The sequence below is a fragment of the Amblyomma maculatum genome, unplaced genomic scaffold, assembly GCF_055883805.1.
Source record: "Amblyomma maculatum isolate TAMU_Amacu unplaced genomic scaffold, ASM5588380v1 scaffold_20, whole genome shotgun sequence".
NCBI classification, from domain to species: Eukaryota; Metazoa; Arthropoda; class Arachnida; order Ixodida; family Ixodidae; genus Amblyomma; species Amblyomma maculatum.
In genome coordinates this window covers 1,400,325-1,427,660 of record NW_028146745.1, presented here as the reverse complement: position 1 = coordinate 1,427,660, position 27,336 = coordinate 1,400,325, and positions in this window count along the sequence as shown.

Here is a 27,336-nt window from a genome sequence, read left to right as displayed (position 1 = left end):
CCACTGCATTTTGGCCCTCTGATGTCCTTGTGGCATGTACATGTGTATGAGCTCTCAATAAAATGTTTTCGGAAAATATTTTGCTTGCCTCATTTAATTGCATTGTTTTTATGGCTCATTAGGGAGATGACATGCAAGGTAGTATTGGGAAATGACTGCATAAGAAAACAACAATTGTCAGAGTAACAGTTAAGCAAATGGCAGCAGTAAGGGCAAGGGTGAAATACCTGCATGGCTAAAGGTACTTAACAGTGGCAGTGTCAATGCCACGTGTGCCGATGAATACTAGTAGCCTGCCAATAAATACCAATATGTGAGACTAGCGGCACGGCCGGTTTATTGCCAATGTCACATGTGCCAATGAATACTAGTGGCATGCCATTACGCGACACTAGGGGCACGGCCAGCTGATAGCCTATGTTGGCAGTGCCATGACAGGTCCAATGTTGGCATTCCAATGTTGACAGTCAGCCTGCAATGAGCAATTGAGCAAGTGCTAGAAATTTACTTTGCACAGGCAGGAAAATGTTATGCTAGATCTGAGTACAATCATATCATACTTCCTTATCACCTAGCAGCCTACCAGGTATGCATTTTCCCTCTTCACAGTTAATCATATGGCCATACCATCGGCAACCTTCCACGTGCAAGATTATATTCAGTGAGGCATACATGGGTGATTTTATGTCCAGGTACTAGGTGTGGTGCTCGGGCATCTGCTTTCTTCAAACCAATTCATAGTAGTTGTTGGTATAGAGAATAGTAATCTGCCTGAATATCTGAGGCCAAATAATATTTTCATTGCGTAAGCACACCCTAAAATACAATGCTTGATGTGACTATGGGATCATAAAAAAACGATAAATCTAGCATGACTGATTTTTCACTTTCACCCTATCACAAGTTCTTTGAAAAACCAGTTTAATCCTGAGCTGAAAAGTTGTTTCGCACACATTTTATATTTCAGTATCTATAAAATGTTGATATTTTGTGAATATATTTCAAAATCAAAATTGCTTAACAGCTTCACAAATTATTTTTTTTTTAAAAGTGAACAATATTTTGTACTCAAATAAAAATAAGATTGTATCTTGAGAAATAGTATTAATTGCAGAACAAAACAGCACATACGCAAACAAGCACCAATATCGCTCAAATTTAATGTGCAATACACGAACTGAGAGTTCACCTAAAATTACAAGTACAATAGCCCTGTGTACATGGACTCGACAGCATCGGCTGAATCAGCGTTGAGTAAGCAAGGTCAGTCATCATTCTCGACACGGCTGATGTCTACATGAACTCGCTTTCTAGTGAGTAAGTATCGTAGCAGAGCGTAGCATCGAGATTCGAAGGTATTGTGCAAGTTCATACTCGTGTTTGATCCCATTGCCTTTTACTATCGAGAGCTTCGATTATTTTTTATCGTTGATGAGCGCTAAAAAGCATTCATTTCGAGTGACGCTCGTCGCCTCTCCAGAGGCTTTTTCATATCCCAGAGTTCCATATAACTAGACCCCCTAACAGGACAGCGTCTACATGCCTTTAGATTAGCGGGTCAAGTGAATTAACCTACCCCCTACAAGCGAGTTAACGCGACCCGCTCCGCCGCCTATTTTACTCGACCCGACTGTGTATACATCAACCCCACAACTGATTTTTCACTCGACAGACGTACTCGACCCAATTCTGCCGAGTTCATGTATACAGGGGTGGAACGCATGTGTAACAAGTAACAATGCTGCTAAGAATCCAATCGCTTTTTTTTGGCTGCCCCCATCCAGTTTTCTAAAAATATATCTTGTCTGACAAAGGAGGATATTTGGAGTTAAGCAGCTAAGCAACACAAGATCCATATGCTTGCTCTAACGCATGACACCTCAGTGCACTTACAGTTGCGATTTGCTTGGTCAAGTGGCAGCTCTCTAAATTGTCTGACTAGACATGACAATCAAACAAAAATCGGGGGATCACTTCTACTTTTATTAAGACATGCAAAAGCTTTTTTGTTGTTGACATAGCATTCCGAGACTGCGAGAGTTTGGCAGTTTCAAACGTCTTATTTCGTTTGGCAGTTGCTAGGGGATGTAGAAAAAGAAATATCAGTAAGGAATATAAAGGGTGACAACATCCCGAAATGAAACTAATAGACCAATGATGCATACTGCGTATCTGAAATGGCGTCGCAGGTAACATCAAACACAGAAAATCGTCCTTGAGTGTGACAAATTTGAAGCCCAGGAGGTGAGTTGGTTGTGGGCAGGTAGTTGGAAAAGGGCAGTCCCCCTGGGAGGTAGGCGGCAAGATCACTGCCACTCATTATGGGGAATGCCCTGGCAAGCATGCAGCAAAGGTGCACATATATAATAGCAATAAATGCACAATGAATGCACGCCTGAATGAGCAGCTGCACTAATAATTTGCTTTTGTCTTGCAGCCCACCCCTCCTGCACTGTAAGCAAGTCTGGTCTGTTTTCCGAACACAGAAGCATATCCAAAAACAAACAGAATGTTCTCTAAACTTTACAAAATTTGAACGAACTTTGCATGATGATCTACTTTCTGCAAATGTCTTGCTCTAGGGTTACAGAATAAATTCATTGCAGCTACGAATAAAGCGGATTGGGAGCCAATGGCGAATCTCAATGGCTTGGGGTAAAAAATTGTTTATAATTGTCACTTTGAGCAAAGGAAACAGCCTGGTTTAAACAAAGTAATATTACAGCAACATGGCTGAAGCCAGTGCAGGCAATCAGAAATCTGCAGTCAGTAACTGCATGTCTGTATGAACAAATACATACAGTGCAGGCAGCAGTAATGAATGGAGAGTGGAAGGCAAATAACCTGAGCAATACTGAATGGCTTTCTTCTCTGCAACCTCAATACAGGCTTCCTGCGAATTCTTGTAATGCAAGCATAATCAAGTAGGATAAATATTCCATCACTTAAAGCACCTGCACTCCCTTGTTACGCAAATGACTACTTCGTCAGTTCAACAAGCTATGCATGTTATTGTGCTATTACACCACAGGTTCACTCAATTATGTCTCAACTTGAAATCGTCACATACTGTTGAAATAAAGCAGCTAAATATAGCACTAGCCATTAAAGAACTGCCAGGTACATGAAGGATATTATTTTCTGCATACTGGTGGGCAAGACTTCTGAACAAGTAAGTCTTGAGCTAAAAAGCTAGAAAAAGTCATATAGCATGCAATCATATAGCAAAAAGCCAGCAGAGCATTAAAAGCCTTTATATAATGCAAAACAAAGACAATGTGTCATACCTACCGAGGCAATGTTTCTTTACACACAGCATGTTTCATGGCAGGGCTCTCACAGTTGTTGACAGGTTATGCAGCACCAAAATGTCGACGATGTTGTCTGCCTCACATTCAGGCAGCACCCCTTTGATGGCAGATGATTGCTTGTGCAAAAGCAGTGCGATGATACAAGTGGAGCAGCTGGACTGCGGGCGTTATGGAGCAAAGAGCCATAAATGCAAGAAAGTCTCCATTAAATCGATGCCTCTAAATCATGATAAAAGCATACCACGGCTCTTCTCTGTTTAGTTAATCTATATTCTCAATTGAAAGCTGTCTCAAAAAATGGACTAATTGCAACTCTATGTTACACACGGTATAACATAGCTGTGCCAGTCCGGTGGGGCGATCAGTTAGCATAACGACCGGAAAATGCATACTGATGTTTCATGCAGTCTTGATACTGGAGCAAAATGTCATGGTGCGAAGAACAAAATTAAAAGCATGCATGGGCGCCAAACGTGTGCTACACAACCGACACGACTAGAGGTGTGCACGGGCATAAATTTTGAGCCCGACCTGGGCCTCATGCTACAAACCCGAACCCGGCCTGGAACTGAAATTGCCTGAGCCCACCCAGCGCTCACACTTAAGGCTCCGGCCCTGCTGGACATGCTATAACAGACCAGTTGCAAAACCTACAAGTCGGCTTCCCTGTGTGGCAGGAATTCGTGCACAATGGCGACAGAACCTGATTCATGGATAATAGTTAGGTGCAGTACATGCATCTAGCATAGTCCACGCTGCTTGGGATGCAGTTCCCCACGCAGAGGCCATTGTCAGAGAAAGGTTTTCGGGCATTCTTAACACTGGAATAAAGGGGGGAGCACTGTCACCCTAGGGGTGAAGAAAGAAAATTTAGAAAAGGGACACTAACCGGAGGGGGTAATAGTGGGGCGAATATGCGCACGCGAATAATACTGTGACGAATGGGCAAGAGGTGCGGAAATTACCCTACCCTTCATGCGATGTGCTAGAACTGTACCCACATATTACCCCAAAGTCTATGCCGCCATTGTGCAGGAATGTCTACCGCACCGGGAAGCTGACGTGTAGGTTTTGAAACTGATCTAATGCAGCTGAAGCAACAATACAGAAAAAAAAATGGGTGACAATCCCTGGCGATGCATCGCGTGACGACGACGCCAACGCCTGTCGCTGCTGCTGGTGCACATCGCACAGAGCGAAGGGCCTCAGCGACAGAGACGCGTTTTCAGCCTTGCTTTGTTAGCGCCGCCTCCTCGTTTGGTAAATGAGTACAGTTACGCTATATCCAGTTTCTTGCACTAAACCGCAAAACTGATGAAATTTCTTGAAAAGCGTCTAGCCCCCCCCCCCCCCCCCCCTCCAAAAAAATGGTCCCAGCGCAGCGGCGTGCTACTATACTACTATGATTGAAAGCAGTGGCGTTTTTCTGCAACGTTCGAAAGTTAGCAATATCTAGCCACACTAGCCTTTTTTGTTTTGCATTACTACCCTACTAAGCTTTTACTAAACCGCCTCGATGCGCTCATATATGCACGGATCAGGCGAAATGAGCGTCTGCAGCATTTTCGCTCATACCGGACTAGGGAAAAAAACTTTGCATTCAAAAAAAAAGAAAAACAAAAAAACAAACAGCGAAGGATTGGCTGCCTCGCGGGCTGGTTCCAGCACAATGAGCGATTTTCTAAAAACCTAGAACCCGGACGAACGCACCGAGCGGCAATGTTTAGCGGTCCTCAGGGCACTGCACATCGTGCTGCCGCAGGACTCATGCGGTTAGCGTTTTATAGCACCAGACACGAGAAAATATGCTTTTGCCCGGATTCCGCCGACTCCGCCCGAGGTCACCGAAGGGAACCCGAGCGGCCCAGCCACGCGACGGCTATAGGCAGCCTGCAGTGGCCAGGCGGCGCTAGTGGAGCGCAGCGTTCAGCGCCGCCAACGGCGGCGCCGAGTAATCTGAGTAGGCCGGCGCGGTCGGGTTGCGTTCGCGTTGTACGGCGGGAAGCATCTCGGCTCTCATTTTCTGCGGTTTTAAGACAATCGAATGTCTTCGGAGCTACTTCCGAAAATCAATACTGACGAAAGGACACCGCCTGTTCGAGAATGCTCATGTTTAAAACGTGAACGGTGTCGACGTCACCGCGAAGTGCGCGCTGCTCGCGACGGAACCCCCGCGCGCACAGCTTTGAATTTCGCGTGAGTAGACGGAATTTTTTTTAACGAAATTTATTCACTCGGAGCATCAGTCGGATGTGTGATGATGAATTAAGAAATAATTAAATGAATGAAAAATGTTGTAAACGTAGCTTTTCATTTACCTATTGCGTTCACACCTCATACCCAAACATTGAAAGTGCAGAGAGAACCTGAAAAGAGATTGATCGCCGTTTCTTCTTTTTTTGTTCTTGCTGTTTGATTACAGCAGCATAATAATTTCCTCGCGGTTTTCCTTTGCAGTTTAATACCATGACGAACACTTTTGTTCGTGGTGCACCTTTCGACAGTGCCGCGGAAGTTACAGGAGGCATGGTGCGGGATATCGTGGCGATTGCAAGCACTGTGCGGTTGTAGCGTGTGTCATCAACGAAAACTGTGCGTGCCGGGGGCGGGGAGTAGGGGGCTTCCTACATCGTTGGAAAAATAAAGCTCTTAACAACTGGCATGCATTTTGTACCTCCGTACCTCAATCTTGGGGAAAGCCGGCGGGTAATGCTGGCACTCAACGGCAAAGCTTTCGTAAAGGAGGTCGTTAAGAGTTAGAATTTTTTACTGTTGCTAGTAATGATGAAATAGTCTATCGTCTGGGACAAGAGACTTTTGAGTAGCTTGAGCAGTCGGTGAAAGAAATATTTGGCGCGGAACGATAGAACTAAGTTCCATTCTCAGCGTATACAGTATCACTGGCCTCTACACTCCGCCACTTCGACTTTTTCAGCACCTTAAGAACTAATTTACAGATAAATATGCTATTGAAATCTGTAATTGGAAGTTTTGAAGATATTTTGGCTTTGTGGTTTTGAATAGACACCGCATTAGAAATCCGGTTCACAGATCCGCACACACATTTTTTTTTTAATTTCGCTTCCGTCGAAATGCGGCTGGAATACGATGCTGGGGCTGCGCGGCTTTGTTACTTTTCTGGACGTATGCCACTTTATCTTGCACAGCATATACCAGTACATGCCAAATTTTGCAGCGCGGAGCGCGTACTGAGTAGTATGCCCCAACCAGCGTGCGACTCCCCGAGTCAGAAGTTTATACCGTTTCCTCCGCTCGTGGGCAATCGTCTAATTTTAGCTTCTTGGCGTCTGTACGCCAATGGCGCCATAACAAAACGAATTTCAGTTACATTACTCTCTCACAGCCAATATCTCCTTCTCTCATCATTCTCCCCAGGTTCTCCCAGCAAGCGGTACGCTTAGGTTTCCTTCGTGATTGCGGCAGTCTTTCTCGCCGCCCTTGCGCTTATTTTTATTCTTGTCCACATCCGTAGTAGTCGAAGCGTCGCACGAGACCACTGAAGTCACTAAATGAGTAAATCACACTCACTGGGATAACAAAACGCGAACGCAGAAGGAACACAGCGGCCGCAACATATACGGCGTCAGCTTCTGCGCCGCCTCAGTATTAGCTCCCGTCGGCCGCCAGGTGGCGCCACATGTCTCAGCAAACTCCATTGCAGGTTGCCTATAAGCCGTTCCAGCCACTGTAACGCCGTGAATATCCGAAGTTGGCTTTTAGGGCTACGATGCCACACAGTTGTTTACTTTAGGAAATCAGTACTCGGCAAAACAGTAACAGTTTAACTTGAAATAAGCTGCAAAATGATGGGCATCAAGTCGCGCACACCTGAGAACCATTTTGAAAAGTAAACAACGTAAGAAATATGCTAAAAGAAGAGAAATCTCCCTGGCACATGGCTTACGCAGCCTGCAGCAACAATGAAATGTAAGACAACGCTTGTTATTTAAAAAATGCTCAAACTAAGAGGCTAATATTTTGCTCCAATATACACAAACGCTTTATGAAATCTGAATGAGAAAGTGGAAAAACTTACATGGAATATTTCTTGAAGAAAGAAGCATTTTCCGTGCGCGGTGCCATCGAACGTCGAGCCGAGCGAGCGAGTAGCCGTTGGATGGACGAAAGAACGAGCGCCCTCTTTGAAACAAAATACAACTGTCGCCCTCATGCCGGCTAATTGATTGTCGCGTCATCCTTCGAGCTTTTTAGTAATCGCTTTTTCAGCAGCAGCATAGATGCGCTGCTGCTGCTGCTTATCTATGTAGGGCTCTGTGCCTGCAGCGAAGCGCGTCGTCGCCCTGCAGAGGCGCCTAGCTGTTTTGTTTACAACACCCAAATCTGTTCAAGTTGTATTTTGGGAATGCTGTGTTCTACTAAAAATAGTTTGCTCACTTTTAGCATACCAACGAAAATGCTTTCATAAAATAGTGCTCAATCGAGTAGAATATTTCAATCACAATGAAATGAGGATTTAAAGCAAGTTTGTTGAAAATTATTGAGCTAAGCATCTCAGTACCGCGACTTGCCACCTCTTTATAAGCTAGTTGCATACGATGCTTACATTTTTTCTCATATATCCGCAACGTCAGCATCATTCTATCTGCTAGATTAGTCGTTTGTTAGCCCAATTCATTAGGCGCTTGTTTCTCACAGTTTAGTTCCTTGCGTATATTTTATTGGCCATGAAAATGCGGTAAAAGCACATTTCTCTATGCAACCTGTTATGAGAGCCCGGAAATGTTTGAAAGAAGTCTCCAGTCTGTTAGCGTTCGTATTTTTATTACTGCGCAATTCCTCCCCTGGGCGGCGGCCGTCCGCCCTTTGGACCCTGAGTGGTGCGTCGACCCGTCCACCGCTTTGGAGCACCTGCGTGGATTTCAACGCGCGCATGCAACCTCGGACCTTGCTCGCATCGCATGCGGTGAGAGAGTGCGATCCGGGAAACGACAGGAGTGCGAAGGGGGCGAGGACGGGATTGAGCGGTGCTTCAGCACGGAGGGCAGGCGCTGGAAAACTGTGCGAACGAGCGTGTGGGAAACAAAGATGTGTCATTTATATACCCATTGTACGTTTTTGTATTTTATTTGTGTTTACAATCTTTTCTTTCACATTTTGGTTTCGTTCTAAAGCGAACAAGTCAGTTTACATGTGGGTATCTTCTCGCCATACACGATATTTGTAAAAAAAAAAACTACCTTCCCCGCGCACGCCTTTAACTGTTCCACCACGGAGGAAGTTAGAGAATAAATAAGCTTTGATACCGAATTAAGCTTAATTGTAAAATAACGACTGCTTTATTTAGTTTTTGAACTCTACAGTTATTCCTTCTTGCCTTATGTAGCGCAAGCATTGTATTGCAGTGAACGACGACGGAATAACGAAATTGGGGGTGTGAATAAAAGCGGAGTAACGTTACAGACTTCTTTTTTAGCATTGTGCAAAAAAAATAACCGAGAAATTCACAAATTATGCTATCAATGCACTTGCATGGCGTCGAATCAAATGTTCTGTTGAGCTGTCGTTCTTGTATACTGGCTGCTACACGAAGCTATTTTGATTGCCTATGAAATTCAGTGTGACAAAGCCGCACGCGGATATATTTCGCGTTACAAGTTCTTGTGAAATTTGGAAGCCGGCCCGTCACCGTGCCGCGGGCGACTCTCTGGCTCTGCTATCATTTTTGCCACTGCAGTGATTTGAATATTCGCGGCTTGTTTAACAAATAACTGGCGTACTCGTTTGCCGAATGAGTGTTTCAAGGTAATCATAGAGCATTTACCAGTACCGTATGTGTGCGATATTTCATCAGTGATTAATGCGCCATGGTCATTGCAGTCGTACTTTTGATTATACACGTATGGAAGGGTCTACACTTTCAAAGCCTAAGACGTAAGTTACGCTAGCTGTACGTATGTCAAAGAGGTATATGAATGAAATAGAGCCTTAAAGTATAGCGGCTGGCGCAATGCGTCGTAAATCCCCGCCCGGGCGTGTGCACCTTGAACCACACGTGGAGCGTCAGGGCCTGCATCTTGGATTGCATCGCGCAGCATGTAACCCGACAACCCCACCTGCAGAACGCATCCACTCGGGCAAGTCGGCGCCGATGTTGCTGGCGCCGTGCCTCCATGTTTTTCTTCCTTTGTTTGTGATGTTTTCAATGCACCTAGCAAGCAGCTAACAGAGCTTCCATATTTCGGCGCGAGTGAGTGCCATCAGTGGACTGGACGAGAAGTGCGCGGTGTGTCGTCCACAAGGGCGGACGCTTGAGAAAAAACAAGTGTGCGAACGAGTGCGATGAATAAAAGTGAAACTGTAACCCAGTTATTTGTTTCAGCATAACCTCAATATTATTCATACTGAGATCCTACGTGCAGTGTTTTGTCTCCGTTTTGTTTCTAATACTTCACTGCTTAGAGCGACAACGAAGCAGAAAGCGTCGATACGATTTGCCATGTGTGGGAACGTCGATGCATGTGCGGACCGACGTTTAATTTACCGCTCAATAACCCAGCTTTAATTAAATCACCATTGTTAAATCTTTTAAGCGAAAGTATGTGCTGCGATGGTTCGTATTCGTATAGCTTAAACGGCTTAATGTATTTTTAAAGTGTATTTCGATGGAAGTGCGCTCGCCATAGTCGATCTGAGTCACGTACGAGCCTTAACAGGCCGACGCTTATCGCTGATTTTTTGCATCGCACTGCATGCGTGTCCTGCGGTAATCGTCTGTTTCAAGCCATTGTTAAAACTAATATACTCGGGAGAAAAGAAATTTGCTAAGACTTTTGGAATTCTCTTCACTCAGAGCAGTAGGAATCGCCACGGGAGCAGCCATGAAAGAACCTAGACCATTGCAGAATAGAATACAAAATATAGCAACCATTGCCTATGCGCGATATATGACATGTCGTTTTGATTCTTTCTATTCTCCCGGTCGGCATGGGGCTATCTATCGCCGCCGCCGCCCTGACGGGCCAGCAAACGGCGGTGAACTTATTGATATTTGATGGCAGTGACCGATTGTCAGTCTCATCCAAATTCGTCACAGTATACATGTGGATTGATTACAGTGCCAGCTTAAGTCAATGAAGATCTAGTGTAAAAGAACATGGTGTAATCCCAAGCAACATCAACAACAGCTAGGTGGGATTAGAGCAAACACGACGGAATCCAGCACCGCGGAACTATAACTATTTAGACAGAAGATTTCCGAAGTATTTAAAATTGCAAAGGTAACTTGTAAACATCGATTGTAACAGCACATTTAATGACTCCAAGAATTAAATGAGCCTGCCAAATGCAAAAGCACGAAATAATTCCAGCTACATGCTAATTTGCATCTAATATTGACCAGTAGGTGAAATAGACAAGACAATGTTGACTAAAATGTATGCCAATGCATCTGACGGGTCATAACTCTCAGTATTGTCCAGCATATGCCATATATTAGCCAACGTCAGTGGAGTAAAGGCTAACGCTGTTCGATATAGCCATCCTTAAAAAGGGCAATGCCAATACTGCTGATATGTAAGGTATGCCAGTGTATATCTGATATTGGTGGGCCATTGTAACAGAGCTCACATTATTGTCCAGCATATGTCGAATATTGGCCAACATCAGTGGATTGATGGCTAATGCTGTCCGTTATAGCCATCCTTATCTCATGGCAGCGCCAGCACGGGTGATACACCGGAAAACCAGGCTCATCATTGCCACCCTCGTGTAATGGTACCACCGATATTGTGAGAACATTGGATATGACGGCCCAATGTTGCTTTCACTATAAATAGGCACTAACAATATTGGTTACCAATGAAATCCTCAGGGCCAGTGTTGGACGTGCTATAGAATGGCACAACCAATACCAGCCATAAGATGGCAGCATTGGGCCTACATAGGGCTGATCTCTGCCAACTCACTGACAATATTGGCCCGGGCTCTAGTGCTGCCTGTGGGATTCGAGCCGCGTCCTTAGGAACAGTAGTCGAGTGCCATAACCACTACATCACCCCAGCAGGGTAATCAGAGGATAACTAGGGCCATTCTTTTAAGGGTGGTAAACTAGCATTGGCACTATTGGTAGTTCATAGGAATGGCAGGATCATCATTGGCAGTCTTAGGAGTGACAACGCCGATACTGGGAAGCAGTGAAGATCCATGTTCAATGTGGATCTGAGATTTGCCATGATATTTCCGATATTGGGCCGTTGTCTTATACTGCTTCGAAAAGTGCAAGAGAAATAATGCAACATTCAATATGATGAAACATAATTTTTGTTGAAAATGCAGAGCATCAAAAGGATGCTCAAATTAATGCAACGTGCGAAGTGTGTCCTCCCAAATACCCTTAGGTCATCTAGGGGCAGTGGCTCGGGGCTCCCATTAGATGATCGCATCTTTAATGGCAAGCAAGCAGGAGTCCAGAGTGTTACAAATATGGAAGGTATTTTGCTGTCCAGATTTCCTGGTTGCATGGGAGAGAATAGATCGCTGTCGAAGGATTGCGAGCAAGCTTTGTATATCTTAAAGGCAATGCAGATTATATAACATTAGACCAATAGGGGCTTAGCAACAAAATAATGACACCAATATTGTATTTTGATTTGTATTTGTCTGAAATGCTGCCCGAGCCATTATATAAGCGGGCTAAAAACAGATATGGCACCTATATTTAGATATTGAAAAAGCCGCATACCTGCAATGCTGGTCATTCAATCTCAAACCGATTATATTATAATCCTATAGACTGGCTATTCTATACTGGCAACCGAACGGTATTTGCCGGCTATTGTAATTCTTGCCATGCGTGTTTCACATGCTTCTAAATATTTTCATGCTCTCCAATTCTATGGAACATAATATTGAAAACGCAATTGAAGTAAACCGGAAATGTGTACTGGGATTAGATTTCTTTATTTAGTAATAAAAGCGTGCATACGGCCCAGTGGTTTGTGCAAGTTCGGGAGTGGAAGTTGCGGATGGTGCCAGGCTCACGGGTAGGCAAAGTGGTGATATAGGAGATGCAGCATTTGTATTTCGATTGCCGGTGAATGTGTTCTATGAAAGGCGTCGCGTGTGTTGTTGCAGAGCAGGGCAAGGGAATAAAGGGTGGGCAGTTCCAGATGAGAAAGAAAATAAGTAGACGTCTCATTCAACTTCTCAGTGGTAGATTGCTTCGGGAATCCATCGGATGATAAACACCTGTATTTCAGCGATGATAATGGTGAGCTTGTGAAAGGTATGTCATCTGCAGAAACAAATAGAAATTAAAAACAAGTATACTTTTTGCGGTGCTCCCCGCGTGCAGTTATGGTGTGTCACAGCTCCGTCAGAAAGATCTGAGCAGCAGTGTACCTATCACAACCTTTCAGGGCAGATAATATATGCTTAATCATTTTATTTTGCAGCAAAGGTTCTAAGTTTATAGAAACACTACCAAGAGATTTTTGCGTTGTGGTGTTTTACAATAGGCGTGCTTTGAAGCAATGATCGAGATATGGGAAGCTCGTAATTCGGTAAGCATCAAGGAAAAATCCTTTAAGGGGAATGCCTTTAATGCCTCATTCTTGTCGACAGAAGGTTGGTAAAGCTGGCAGCAGAGGTGTCGCGCTTTCGAGAGCGAGAGGTAAAAAACTATAATAAACCTTCTCTCTACCGAAAATCGAACCTCCATACCTTGGGTCACCAGCCAAGCACTTTACCAGCTGCTCCCCCCCCATGCCCCGGATAATAAAATGCTCTTCACAATACCCTTAGCCTACTGTGAAAATGAAAGCGGGATTCCGCGAATGATAGATACTGCGCCTATTCTTCTCTGTAAAATTATAATATTTTGAATGCAGGTGCTCTTACGAGGCGGACAAAACAACGTTATTTATTCATCGACGGGGGGGGGGGGGGCCTCAGTTCAGGGTCCCATTGGCAGTGGCTGCAGTAACAGCGCGGGGACCCAGCCTTTGCTGGCGCTCCGGCCAGCGATCCTGCAAGGTGGCCTCCCAATCTTCCATGCAGGGATGGGGAAGAGGGCTTAAAGAAGAGGTAACTGGGCACGCCCAACTGCAATGTGGGCAGTCAGGGGAATAAAGGAAGGGGTACCAGAGGTTTAGGAGAAATGGTATAAGAAAGGTATAAGTTTAAAGTTGGCGGTAAGTTGCTGCTTCTTGTGTAGAGAGGGTGGGAGAGGGGAGAGGTAATGTACAGCGAGACAACCTGTAGTGTTCAAGCAGTTCAGTGTATGTAATGATTGGGAAGGCATACGTGTGATCCGGGAAAGAGGAGGCTCGGGGAAGGAGCGCGCGAGCGTGTCGATGGGCAGCTTCATTGCCGAGCATCGACTGGTGTCCTGGAATCGAGATCACACTGATTCTTTTCGGAGGATTAGCGACAAGGATTTGGCTGCTGGCGGCACCGATACGTCTGCGAAGATAGTTACAGGTGGCCGTGCGGGAATCTGACAAGATGGAAACTTGTGCATTAGTGGCGGCGGCCAGAGTGATGGCTGCTCCATCGGCAATACTCGGTTCGGTGGTGCGAAGTTAGGCATAGTTGAGGAGAGCGTCATTAGAGATGTTACGGTAATAACCATGTGACCGTTAACAGAGCCAGCAGCGTCTGCATACAGAGTATTCGATTGGCTGTCCCATATTCGAGAGAGGTGAGGGGATCTCGCCTGTTGGCGGTCTTGATGATATTCAGCATCTATGTGTTTAGGGAGAGGTTTGACGGTAATGGCTCGGTGGATATTCTGTGGCAGAGCTTCGCGGTTTCGGGTGGTATAGGGCGTGGCAATATTGAGAGTTTCAAGGATATGTCTTCCATTAGACGAGGCCGCTAAGCAGACAAGTTGCGCCAGGCGATGTGCTTCAGCAACTCTTCAATGGTGTTATGAACGCCAAGTTAGAGTAAGCGGTCAGTAGATGTGCATTTGGGAAGCCCCAGAACTGGCTTCCCCAATTTTCTGAGAAGAGTGTACATTGGATTCAGCTCCTGCTTACGAAGCGGAAGGCATGGCGTGCAGTAAGTAATGTGGTCGATAATGAATGCGTTGACTAGCTGCAGGGCGTCTCGCTCCCTAATGCAGTAGTTTCGATGTTTAGCTCGTTGAAACATTCGTATATTTTGATCGGTAGTGTTGACTAAATGAGTGAGAGTAGAGGAATGGGAGCGGCCGTTAGGGATAACGAGGACGAGGATCTTGATCTTCGGCTTCACTTCTATCATTTGGCTATGCAGGATGACCTCAACTGGCGAAGTGGCACTATAAGGGGGATGTCGCCAGCGGTTAATAATAAGAATTTCAGATTTTTCAGGGGCACATGCAAGGCCACGAGAACAGGCATATGTACTGACCAGGTCTGTCGCCGCTTTAAGGTCATTTTGAATTTCGCCTTCATTACAATGGGGAGTCCAAATGGTCAAATCTTCCGCGTAGGTGGCGTGTCGAACTCTCGGAAGGATGTCGAGCTCATTGGGAGGGTCCTTCCTAATGAGGTTGAAAAGCAGGGGTGAAAGTATTGCGCCTTGAGGTGTACTCCTAGGGCCCAGACTGATGGGTGTGGAACTAGCTCTGTCCACATCAAAGATGGCTTTCTTGTTGATTAGAAAAGCTCGTACATAGTTGTAGGTACAAGAACCACAGCTTTTGGAGTGCAGGCTGGGAAGAATGCTGCTATGGGTAACAGTATCGAAAGCACCGCGCAGATCTAAAGCCAGGATGCCGCGTACATGATGACGATTTGGGTGCGTGAGAACTTCTGATTGTAGTTGGATTAGAATATCTTGTGTAGAGAGGTGGGCGCGGAAGCCAAACAGAAAGCGGAAGGATGCCTTCTTCTCCAACATATTTCGTGAGACGGGTATTACTAACTCGCTCAGCTTCCCTAAGCAAGAAGTAAGGGAAATAGGGCGGAAGTGCTCAACTGAGAAGGGTTTCTTGGGCTTTGGAATAAAGTGGATTTCAGCAGTCTTCCACGAATCAGGAATAATTCCTTGTGGCCAGCAAATACTATTGAAATATTCAGTCAAACCCTCGAGGGCTGAATTGTCAAGATTGAAGAGAAGTTTGCCATTGATACGATCTGTCCCCTGTGCTGCACCATTCCGCATAGCGGCCAGGGGGGGGGGCAGTAGTTATTCAGCATCCAAGGCGGGATTCTGCGTACCTGTGTAGTCTGGGCAGGAGCTAGAGGGTTCGGTGCAGAGATAGTTTTTAGTAAGAGTTGCAAACAGATCCTCGTTTGTAGCTGCGAATCCGTGAATAATTCTTCGTAGTGCTGCTAGCTGGATCAATAAGGGCGCGTAGAATGTTCCATGTTTAGGAAACACCGGGTTTGCCAAGGACATTATCCCATAGTGTACGCCAGTTTTGATGGGTTGGAGTAGTTTCGTAATCGGCGGCCCGGCGGGTGAGGTCAGCGATCCGTTGCTTAAGCTTGCGATTAAGCTTTTACTTTATCCAGCGCCTTGTTAGGGCGCGTCGGGCCTCCCACAGGTGAAGTAGGTGGCGGTCAATCCGGAGTCTCATTAGATGTGCGGACAGTTTTGGTGTACTTCTTGGCCTGTGCCAGTTGGTCAGATACCCATTTGTCGATACGATATATGCTCCGGGTGGGTAATAGACATAGCCTCGCGCCATTTGTACCATCTAACAGTGTTGGCAGTACCCATACACCGACTGCACTTGTTAATATAAATGGTAGATCGAATACAATGGTCACAGCCTAGTGTTTCATTTAGGTTTGCCCAAGATTTACGATGACAATTTTTTACAAAGGTGAGATCAGGCAGGACAGGTGTCCCCAGAGACGCTGCTACCCATTAGTGGGTACGAATGGGTAACACCAATGGGTTAGCGTAGTGAGGGCTTCATTAGATGCCAGGTCTACCAACTTGCGTCCCTTAGGTGTGGCAGATGGATAACCACAGGCGGGGTGTGGTGCACTGAAATCTCCGGCGATGACGGCTGGGGCATGGCCCGCGTGTTTAAGAAAGCGTTTGTTGCGGAAACTGAAGTTGTGACTTCTTTTACGCGGACTGCTGTACACATTTAAAATATGTACACTTTGATTGACACGAGAAAAAGGGAGCAATTCAAGATAGCAATCATCAATGAAATGCTGGTTACATTCGGCAAGGGGCGCGCGATGTACTGCCACGAGAGATTATTGCGTCACCAGGCGGTTCGCCCCGCCATCCAGCACAAGCTATTACCCTGGCGGTTGAAGCCGCGAAGAAGAACTGTCGCTTCGCCTGTCTTTATTCGCTGAGGCCCCAGCCTCCGTCCCATAGGCCTGCGTGCCGGGGGCGGAGAGTTGAAGGCCTCCTACATCGGAGAAAAAATAAAGTTCATAACAACAACAACAACATGTATTTACGAAGATGACCTCGCCGGGCGTCCGATCCAGGCCTTCGTGGTGGTGGTGGTACAAACTTTATTCATTGAAGGCCAAAAAATTAAAAAAAGTAAAATTATGTTGCCGCCGTTCCGTGGGTGGCCTTCCGGCTGCTGGTCGTGGCCTCCAGGTCACGCCTGGCGGCGACTTCCGCTGCCCAGGTCGTAAGCCGCTGTTGAATATGCGGCTCCGAGCTGGCCAAAGCAGCCTCCCACAGCTGCGGGCTGTTTATTTGCCAGGAGACGGGGGGAAAGTGCGCCGGACAAGAGTAAAGAATGTGAGCATAGTCTGCTCGGGGAGAGCTGCAAAGCGTGCATTGGGGCGAGAAGGCACCGGGGTGAATAAGGGCAAGGCGTGCAGGGGAGAGGAAAGTGTGGGCCTGTAAATGGCGCCACGTATTCTGTTCGATTTTAGATAGGGACTTGTGAGGGGGAGGGAGGGATAATCGGGAGTTGCGGTAGTGGAGGGTGATGTCATGGAAGGTGAGGAGGGAGTCACGCGTGTCCATCCCGGGGTGGAGGGGGCCAGCTCGGTCGGTCATTTCGCGAGCGATAGAATTTGCCGCCTCATTTCCAGGGTGCCCCGCGTGAGCCGGAACCCAAATTAGTTGGATAGATCGGGAAGGGGGGGAGGAGTGCTTAAGGATATTGAGCGCAGAGGAAGAGATTCTACCCTTTGCAAAGTTGCGGACTGCGGTCTTAGAGTCGCTAAATATGAAAAGGGCTGGTGTGCTGGCAATGGCGAGGGCGATGGCTGCTTCCTCTGCGGCAGTGGAAGTGAGAGCATGGATAGTGGCGACGGAGAGGGGGGCTCGTGTATTAGAGACAGTGGCCAGGGCATAGGCGGGATGCGAGAGGTAGGGTGCCGCATCAACATACACGGCGTCAGACCGTGTACCGTACTGGCACCAGAGGGTGGAGGCGCGGGCAGATCGGCGAGCGGCATGATGCTCAGGGTGCATGTTCTTGGGAAGGGGCTTGACAGTGAGCATGGAGAAGAGGGAGCTGGGCAAGGGATGGGTGACAGAGATAGGGGAGACAGGGGTCAAGCGAAGGGAAGTAAGAAGGGCTCTACCAGGGGTGGTGCGAGATAAACGATCGAGTTGTGCCACGCGATGGGCATCCACAAGTTCTGAAAGAGTATTGTGGACGCCCATCGCTAGTAGACGAGAAGTGGGGGTGGAAGTGGGAAGCCCGAGAGCCGACTTATAAGTTTGGCGGATGAGACAGTTGACCTTGTCTTCCTCGGTACGAGACAGAAAGAGGTAGGGGAGGGAGTATACAAGGCGGCTTAGCACAAAGGCCTGAACAAGACGACGGAGGTCGTGCTCGCGCATGCCGTAGTGTCGGTTAGCGACCCGTCGGATCAGCCGTACCGTCTGCTGGACGGTGGTAGTAAGGCGGGAAAGGACAGTAGTGTGTTTGCCATTGGATTGGAGAAAGAGACCGAGAATACGGATGCAAGAGACAGAAGGGATGGGATGTCCGTCGATAGTGACGTTAAGGTTAGGAGATGAGGTTGGAGCTATGCCTCGAGCCAGGAGGAGCAGGACCTCCGACTTGGACGGGGAACAAGCTAGCCCGACCGTGCGAGCATAATCGGCGACCGTTTTAGCGCCTGCCTGGAGAGCTGCTTCCATCTCACCAAGATTGCCGGTAGTCACCCAGAGGGTGATATCATCAGCGTAGAAAGCATGGGAGAGGTTAGGAATGCTAGCTAGAGCACGTGCCATCGGAAAAAGGGTGATGTTGAAGAGAAGGGGAGAGAGAACAGAACCCTGGGGGGTACCTCGATTTCCAAGAGGGAAAGTAGGAGAGGAGAGGGTGCCGAATGAGATCTCAGCCGTGCGATGGGCAAGAAAAGCCTTGATGTAACTATGGATTCGGGAGCCCACGTTAAGGGTAGAAAGGGCGTCTAGGATGGCGGTATGGAAGACATTATCAAATGCTTTTGTCAAGTCCAGTGCCATGATCGCGCGAGTGCGCTTGGCGTGAAGAGGGTGAAGGACCTCTTCGGAGAGCTGGAGCATGACATCCTGTGTAGAGAGGGATGGGCGAAAGCCGAACATCGAATCGGGGAAGAGATGGTTGTCCTCGAGGAAGCTCTGTAAGCGGTCTAGAACGACGTGCTCAAAGAGCTTACCGAGACAAGAGGTGAGGGAAATAGGACGGAGATTTTGAATGTCTATGGGTTTGCCGGGCTTGGGGATGAAGGTCACCTTAGCGTGGGTCCACTCAGAAGGCAGGGTGCCTTCGTGCCAATGTTTGTTAAAGAGGTCCGTAATGGCCTCTAGGGATGATGTGTCCAGGTTACGGAGGGCCTTATTAGAAATTTGGTCTGCTCCTGGTGCGGAAGTGGTGCGGAGCTTATGTAGCGCCGCACAAACCTCCCCCAAAGTGATATCTGCGTCAAGCGCAGAATTAATGGTGCCGAAGTAAGAAGGGAGGGGGGACGGAGGGGAAGTGCAAAGATAGCGATCTCGGAGTGCAAGAAGGAAATCGGAATCGGATAGCGGTGAGGATTGCAGGAGGCGCGTCACATCCCTGCGTTGCGTGGCCTTGACATGCGACGGGTCAAGGAGGGCACGTAGGAGCGCCCACGTATCCCTCAGCCCGAGATTACCGGCCATGCGGTCGCATGTCTGGCCCCACTGCTGCCTGGTGAGGTATGAGCAGTGCTCCTCAATTTCCATACCCAGGCGGGCAAGGCGGAGGCGTAGTGAGCGATTGTGTTTTTGTGAAAGCCAGCGGCGGTGCAGGGAATGATGCGCCTCCCATAGGTGAAGGAGGCGGCTGTCAGCCGTGGAGGAGTGAGGAGGGGTAGGGACGGTAGAGGTGGCGGATGAAACATCTTTGAGCAAGGTGGCAGTCCATTGAGAAAGGTCTGAGATGGAGGTGGGGGCATGTTGCCGCGAGTGGCGGAACCGATCCCAATCGACTACCTGGCTCAGACGCTGGCGGGAGGATAGGCTAGGAAGAGAGAAAGAGATGGACAGGATATAGTGGTCGCTGCCGAGAAAGACCCAGGTGTTCGTCCACGCTGCATCCACGACGTTTTTGCAGATGGAAAGGTCCGGATTAGTGTTGCGTTGGACGCTGGAGCCGATGCGGGTTGGGTCAGAAAAATCATTAAGGACGGATAACTGTTCGTTCTGGATGAATGTCCACAGCGCGAGACCTTTCCTACTGTTCCCGGGATAACCCCAGCTGACGTGATGTGCATTGAAATCCCCAAGAATGAGGAGCGCGTTGCGATGTGCGCGAGAAAGGGCTTTGCGTAGAAGGAGGAGGAGAGGAGCTGAAGGTGTGCGAGGAGGGCTGTAGACATTAAGAACAAAGAGACTGGCATCCTGTCGCCGCCGGGGGAGGAGTTCTAGGAAAAGGTGCGTGCACTCTGGAACGTCGAGAGGATGCTCTATCGCCGTGTAGTTGCGGTGAACCAGAGTGGCAATGTTCGGGGGGGATGAGGAAGAAGGATGGAAAGCAGTGAAGTCGCGCAGCTTAACTGGGGAGAAAGTTTCTTGGAGAGCGATTAAAGCGGGGAGCTCGGAGGGAGGGATGTTCTGGAGGTGGAGCTGCAGCGCGTTCCGCTTTCCGCGGAAACCACGGCAGTTCCACTGCCAGAAATTAAGGCGTGAGGGGTGTCTGGCCATCACGAGGCCTGGGTGCCCCTGCTGGTGCAGGGGGATTGGGAGATGAGGAGGAGGGGAGGAGGGATGACACCATTAGGGTCGTCTGGGCAAGTTCGGCTTCGTGGGCACTCTGGCGGGCCTCAATTCTGGCTACGCGTTCGTTAATTTGTTCCATCCATTTCTGCGTGTCGGTACGCAGCGTAGAAATTGCGGCCATGAGGCGTTGTTCATGGGCTTCAAGAAACGAGGCTGTGTGGTGGATGACGGCCTCCACCTCCGGGATGGATGTGGGCTGGTTGGTGGATCGCCTCTTTTGTGGAGGGGTGCGGGAAGGGGAGGTGGCGCGGGAGGAAGCATTGGAGGAGATGGACATGGGGGCGGGTAGGGGCGGCTGGGGCTTTTGAGTGACAGGTGGTGGGGGGCATTGTGAAGAAGGGCTGGGGAGTTGGGGGTGCCCCAACAACGCCTGCAGCTGTTGTTTTAGCAGGGTAATCTCCCTGTTTTGGGCAGCGACTTGAGCTTTGAGCTCTTCTTTTTCGGGGTCGGGGGTGGGAGGCTGCAAAGGCCGGCTCACCTGGGAAGAAGTCGATGAGGTGTCTTGACTCGGCAGTGGCGGAAAAGAGACGGAGCGGCGGCGGGGGCTGCGTCCTTGGCGGGTCCCGGAGTTGGACCGCTGGCTGGGTCTAGATGGGCGGGAGTCTTCGGTGGACGGTTTTGATTGCGGTGGGGTGGATGACGTTGACTTAAGGCTGGAGTTGGTTGGAGAGGGACCGGTCCGCGCGTAGCGAAGTCCACACGGGCGGGATCCCGTGACATGTGTGCCTTGGCACAAGATGCATTTAGGTGTGCAGTCGGGGGGCTCCCGAATCTCGTGCACGGCTCCGCAGCGAGTGCAGCGTCCGGATCTGGGCTGGGTGCATACGTCGGAGCGATGGCCGTAGCTCCAACAATTGGTGCAGGCTTCGGCCTTGCGGCGGAAAGGGTGGCAGATAAAAAGGCCGCAGTTGAATATCACGGTGCGGGGTAGTTCTTTTGTGCCGACGAAGGTGATCAGGATGGACCGCGTACGCCCCATCTGTCTTGCATCGGCAATGGCGTAGGTATTGCTGGGGTTCATAGCTTGAAGGTCTGCTATGATCTCCTCTTGGCTCTGTTGGTCCACGGCGTTGTAGATTACACCGCGGAGAGCGTTGTCAGGAGCGGCAACGTAAGCGCGCAGGGGGTACGAATTGGTTGCGAGACGCAGCTCAGAGGTTTGGACATATAACCGGGTGCGTTGGTCTGAGGGTGAACTAACAGTGAATGAGTTGTTGTATGGGTTGATACGTACGCGATCCTTGGCACGGGCGGTGGCATAGTCAACTTTGGCGATGGCACAAAGTGAGGTCAGGAGGGCCCCATTGGTAGTGGTGCGGAGGTCGAGGCCACCGCCGGGGCGGAACACGATCTTGTAGTCTTCTTGTGGAAGTCGAGGTAGAGGGACATGGTGACGTAATCTGGGAGTCTTCAGTGATGGCGGGGACGCTATTGCGGACTTGAGGGGGTCGCTTTGAGGAGTAGCGTCTCCTCTAGGGTAGGCCGAACGCTGGGCCTTAACAATTCGGGTCCAGCGGGGGTCGTCGTCAAATTCTTCTGGAGTGATGGGCGTACCGTCGACTTGGTTCTCCATGTCGACGTCTTTGAGGCTACAGCAGCTGCGGCGATGGCTCAGCGGCCACAGGGATGGCGTGAGACGCAGCTCTGCGCTGCGGACAATGCGGTGCCACGCCGAGCGTTAGGCTTAGCTCGGCTGCTTCGTGGCGGGTCAAAGATGAGGTCCTAGTCAACCGGCGGTCGGTCGGATGAGGGCAAATAAGGTGTCAGGTGAATCCTTACACCTTCACGGGCTTGCTCACAAAAATGGGTGAGTATCCGAGGCGAAATATGAAATCCACGCACTGAAGAATACGGATCCCATGCGAGGTACGTTCGCACGCGTTCCCTGGTGAGAGTGCTTCGTGCAGCGCTTCCATTTGCCGCTTCTTTGAACGCCGCACCACACAGCAAACAGAAGCAGACCCAGATGTCTAGGTGGCGTTAGTACAGCACGCAACGGTAGAGTTTGAAATGGATTTACAGGAGAGAAAAGGCGCAATATCTGTCACAGTTCTACGCGTACATATATACCACGCCGTAAATGAAGGAAATAGTTGGGTTGAATGCCCACACCATGTGGTAGATGTCCGAAGACTTCTCCTTACAGTGCGGACAACTGCTCGTGAAGCCCACTCGGGATGACTGGGAGGCGACCCTGCTCGGCTGCTATGACCTGCATGCCGAAAAGGCCTTGGTCGAGCCCTCCCGGGCGCGTATTTGGGTTTGCTCGGTACGGTGGCCCCGCAAGGGACAAAATGACAGAAGAGACGAAGAAAGCGGGCTGTTCCGACTAGCATCTACCGCCTCCAGGAGCCGAGCAGCCTAGCGATTAGCGACGCATGCTTTTTCAATGGGCGTTATGTTGGACGCGGCACTAGCTTGAGAGAGCCTATATACTACTACTACTACTATTACTACTACTACTACTAATACTACTACTACTACTACTATTATTATTATTATTATTAGTAGTAGTAGTAGTAGTAGTAGTATAGAGGAAGACTCGTTTCACTAAGTTGGCAGTGAATTGTCTGTAGGTAACAGCCAAAATAACTGGCTAAATATTATCTTCACAGTTTTAATTAATAGTGATAATAATATTAATTGGTTCACAGGAAGGGAAAGGCGCAGTATCTGTCACACTTGTGTCTGTGGACACCAAGGGATGAAGGTGTCCACAGACACAAGTGCGACAGATACTGCGCCTTTCCCTTCCTGTGAACCAATTATTATTAATAATATAATTAAAACTGTGAAGATATTTAGCCAGTTAATTCGGCCGTTAACTAGACAATTCAGTGCCAACTTCGTGAAACGAGTCTTCCTCTATACTACTACTACTACTAATGATAATAATAATAATATTAATAATACTGATTAGCAGAGAAATATTACTGTGTATTATTATTATTATTATTATTTAGTAGCAGTAGTAGTAGTAGTATTATAGGCTCTCTCAAGCTAGTGCCGCGTCCAACATGACGCCCATTGAAAAAGCATGCGCCGCTAATCGCTAGGCTGCTCGGCTCCTGGGGGCGGTAGATGCTAGTCGGAACAGCCCGTTTTCTTCGTCTCTTCTGTTGCTTTGTCCCTTGCGGAGCCGCCGTACCGAGCAAACCCAAATACGCCTCCCGGGCAGTGGCCGACCGCACTGGGGTCCCGCACTTGGAAAAGCTCCTAGTATTTGTAAGGGCCCGATCTTCAAAGATTCATCTAGTGCATACATCCACCCTTTTGTATAATGATAATAATAATTGGTTCACAGGAAGGGAAAGGCACAGTATGTATCGCACGTGCTGTCTGGACACCTGAAACGCGCCTTAAGGGAAGAGAAGGAGGTGGGAGAAAAAGTGGAAAGATAGAAAGGGGAGCCGTGGGTGGAGGGCTACAAAGTAATTTCGACCACATGGGGATCTTTACCATGCGCTACACTGCACAGCACACGGACGCCACTTCATTAAACGTTTTTCACCACCACCAGGTAAAATAAGGACGGAATGTGGTAGTGAAAAAAGAGAGGGAGTAGAGGTGCCTTAGTGGAGGACTACGAATCACCGGGCTATAATGGATTTCGCCCCATCGCACTTTTTTGGTCCAAAGTGCCCTCTACAATTTTTTCTTGCAAGGAAATGACCGCTTGTGACCCATATGAAAATAATTTGAGTGCGGCTTTGGGAACATGTCGCACGTAACATTCCTGCTCATTTCCAGTAATGCGAAACACGGAACTCTTTTCTGCTCAAAATCTAGTCATATCAAACGTCAGGCAAGAGCTGACATCTAGGCTAAGAAAATGTAGGACACGTTGAAGTAATTATTTTCACGCGTATGACAAAGTTACTGTGCAGCAAAGAAATTTATGGTCATAGAACAAATGAATAGATCCAAGCAGGAATAATTATTTCATCGTTTCATTGAAAGAGGTACACGGACGCAGCTTGACTTCTGAGAGGCATTGGACACCGGTTACGCTTTGAAGAGAAAAAAACGGCAATGAAAGGTACTAAGCGCTGGCCATAAAAAAAAAGCCGAACTGTTATAAGTGAAAATGAATCATGACTAGCTTAAATAAGCTTCGTTCTCTGCGTGCTTCATCACGACAGCGATGCTGATGATATTCAAGGCATTGTATTGCACTCGCCGGAGGGAAAAACAATGTAATTGCAAATGGTGCTGAACATGAAAGCAGAATTTAAGATCAGATGAGCATTGCATGCAATAATGAGATGATGGTTGGTTGGTTTTTGGGGTTTAACATCCCAAAGCACCTCAGGCTATGAGAGACCGCGTAGGGGAGGGCTCCGGTAATTTTGACCACCTGGGATTCTTTAACGTGCACTGACATCGCACAGCATACCGGCGCCTTGCTTTTCGCCTGCAACAAAAAGCAGCCGCCAAGGCCGGGAAATGAGATGAAACGATGCCGAAACGGATTTTTAAAAAAATGTGTGGTTGTAAAATAAAGTTTGAGCTAACAGCATTCGATGCGCACATCAAATATTGATTAACCGAAAGTGTGAAGAGTAACACATCACCGCGTGTGTGTACACTCAGTCTGATTAGATTAGTAAAAGTAAATTTTGTTTTCCCGGCATACATCAAAGGTTGCACAAAACAACCTGGAGACTGGGAAAAACTCGCCACGGTGCAGCATTTTATTCCAGAAAATCATACTATTCACTAAATACATCCGTGCATTTTGGAGCTATTCTGTCAAGAACGCAAATATATACAACAAAAATTCTAATGTGTGCAGCAAATGGAGCCTTAATTTTGGCATCGAAAGATATATACTTCGGACTAAGTCGGCTGAGGCTGAGCGAAACGTAACTCTGTCGCCCATTGTTAGCGATGACCTTTACCATAATGATGCAAAATAAAAAAAAAACTTTGTCATGTTAACTTAAGATCGTTGATTTTGTATGCAGCCTCTCAGCCGTGATGTGCAAAAGAGTGGAACATGAAAATTTATTAGAAGAAAATGTATATGAGGGTCTTTTCTTAGAATATTTCAGCTTTCAGAACCTACGTGTATATGCAAAAAAAAGTTAGGATATGCTAGGATCTTCAAAAAAGCCTGTTCCTGAGAGATCAGGCAGAGGGCTTAATGAAAAGCGAAACTAAATAATTAAAAATGAAAGTTAGATCTGCTGAAAAAATTCGCGAACATTTTTGCAGTCTTGAAGACTAAGCAGGGATAAATTGTTTTTGAATTTCGCAGCTCCCAAAACATTAGGCCATGAAAGTGCATATAAAATTTAATAGAAACAAGAAAACTCTAGGATCCCTTTGGACCCCTAAAGTGCCATGAGGCGAAATTATCTAAGGCAAAAGCATTCCACTAGAACACTTCTTTTCCCAGTTTTCACTCAAACCTTCCTCCTTGTCCTTACGGCTCGGTTAAGGTGTCCGCAAAAAATTATGACAGAGACTACGCCCTTTCTTTCCTGAAAGCTAATTTGAACGGCGGTGACGCGTGCTGTACTGCGTCGGGTTATATTGCCCTGTGGTACTGCATGCGAAGCGTCAAATTAAAGGCGTCGCACAGAAGCCTGGATCGAACGCCCGGCGGGGTCAGCTTCGCATAAACGTGAATCGCTTATTGATGTCTTCAATAGTCGTGACGTTATGATCGGAAATGACGTTATTACGCCGTCACTTCCAATTATTATACATGACCGGCTAATGTCATAGACACACATTTCAACGCACGATATCCAGCACTTATGATGTTATAATTTATTTCAAGGTACGACATATTGGTTGGTTGGTTGCACAACTTTTCCATCGGAAATGGGCGGCCTTTTTCCCGCCCCCGGCACGTGTGACGGGACAGACGGGGAGTCGTGCGGTCGCGGATTAGAGGCTGGCAGGTAGCCCTTGGTTTGTTGAGGCCTCTTCCTCCAGATGGACTGTGCGGTGCTGGATCGCAGAGTCTGCGCTGTACAGCAGGGTATCCCATGCTTCTCTACTTGTAATATTTTGTCCTGTCCCTGAAGATTGTGGGCACTCCCAAATTATATGGTCGAGGGTCCCTCTCGCCCAAAAGTGTTTCCACAGATGATTGTCCCTAAGGTCTATTAGCGCGTCAAACGCCCAGACATTGTTCATGAACGCATTGTTCGTAGCCGTCTTCACGCGACAGCTTCTCTATTATTTAGGCTAAGACCTGGCGGGGGCACCAGTCTACATCCCAGTTTAAATGGTCGATTATTTCCCCGTAATTTTGCAGACGCTCGTCGCATGCCCAGTAATCGAGGGGCTCGACGGTTACCCGAAAGTAGAGAGCTCGGGCTAGCTCGTGAGCTGCTTCGTTACAAGGGACGGCAACGTGAGCGGGTGTCCAAATAACTAAATTTTCCGTTTCAGGGTTTTTGGGGGAGGATTTTGGCTACCTCCCCTTTACAAAATTTTGGATGGCAGTTTTGCTGTCGCTAATTATGAACTTGTCTTCCGTTCCTACGCAAGCTAGCGCTATCGAAACTTTCTCCGCAATCTCTATGTTGCGGCCTCTGATGGCTCCCGCGGATACCCACGCCCCTCAGCCATCGACTACAGATGCTACCGCCGCACCTGTTTTGCCACTTGCTGCATCAACATAGACTACTTCCTCGCTCCCTAGTCCTTGAACCGTCGCCGTAGAGCTTCGCCTCGTTTGGCCCTTCGTTCGGCATTAAATTCTGGATGCACGTTTCTAGGGAAGGGGGGGACTACCAAAGCATTCCTACTTTCCCTACTAATTGTGACTTCCTACTCTACTCCACACCCGGAGCATATATCAGATATCGACAAATGGGTATCTGACCAACTCGCGCAGGTCAAGAAGTACACCAAAACTCTC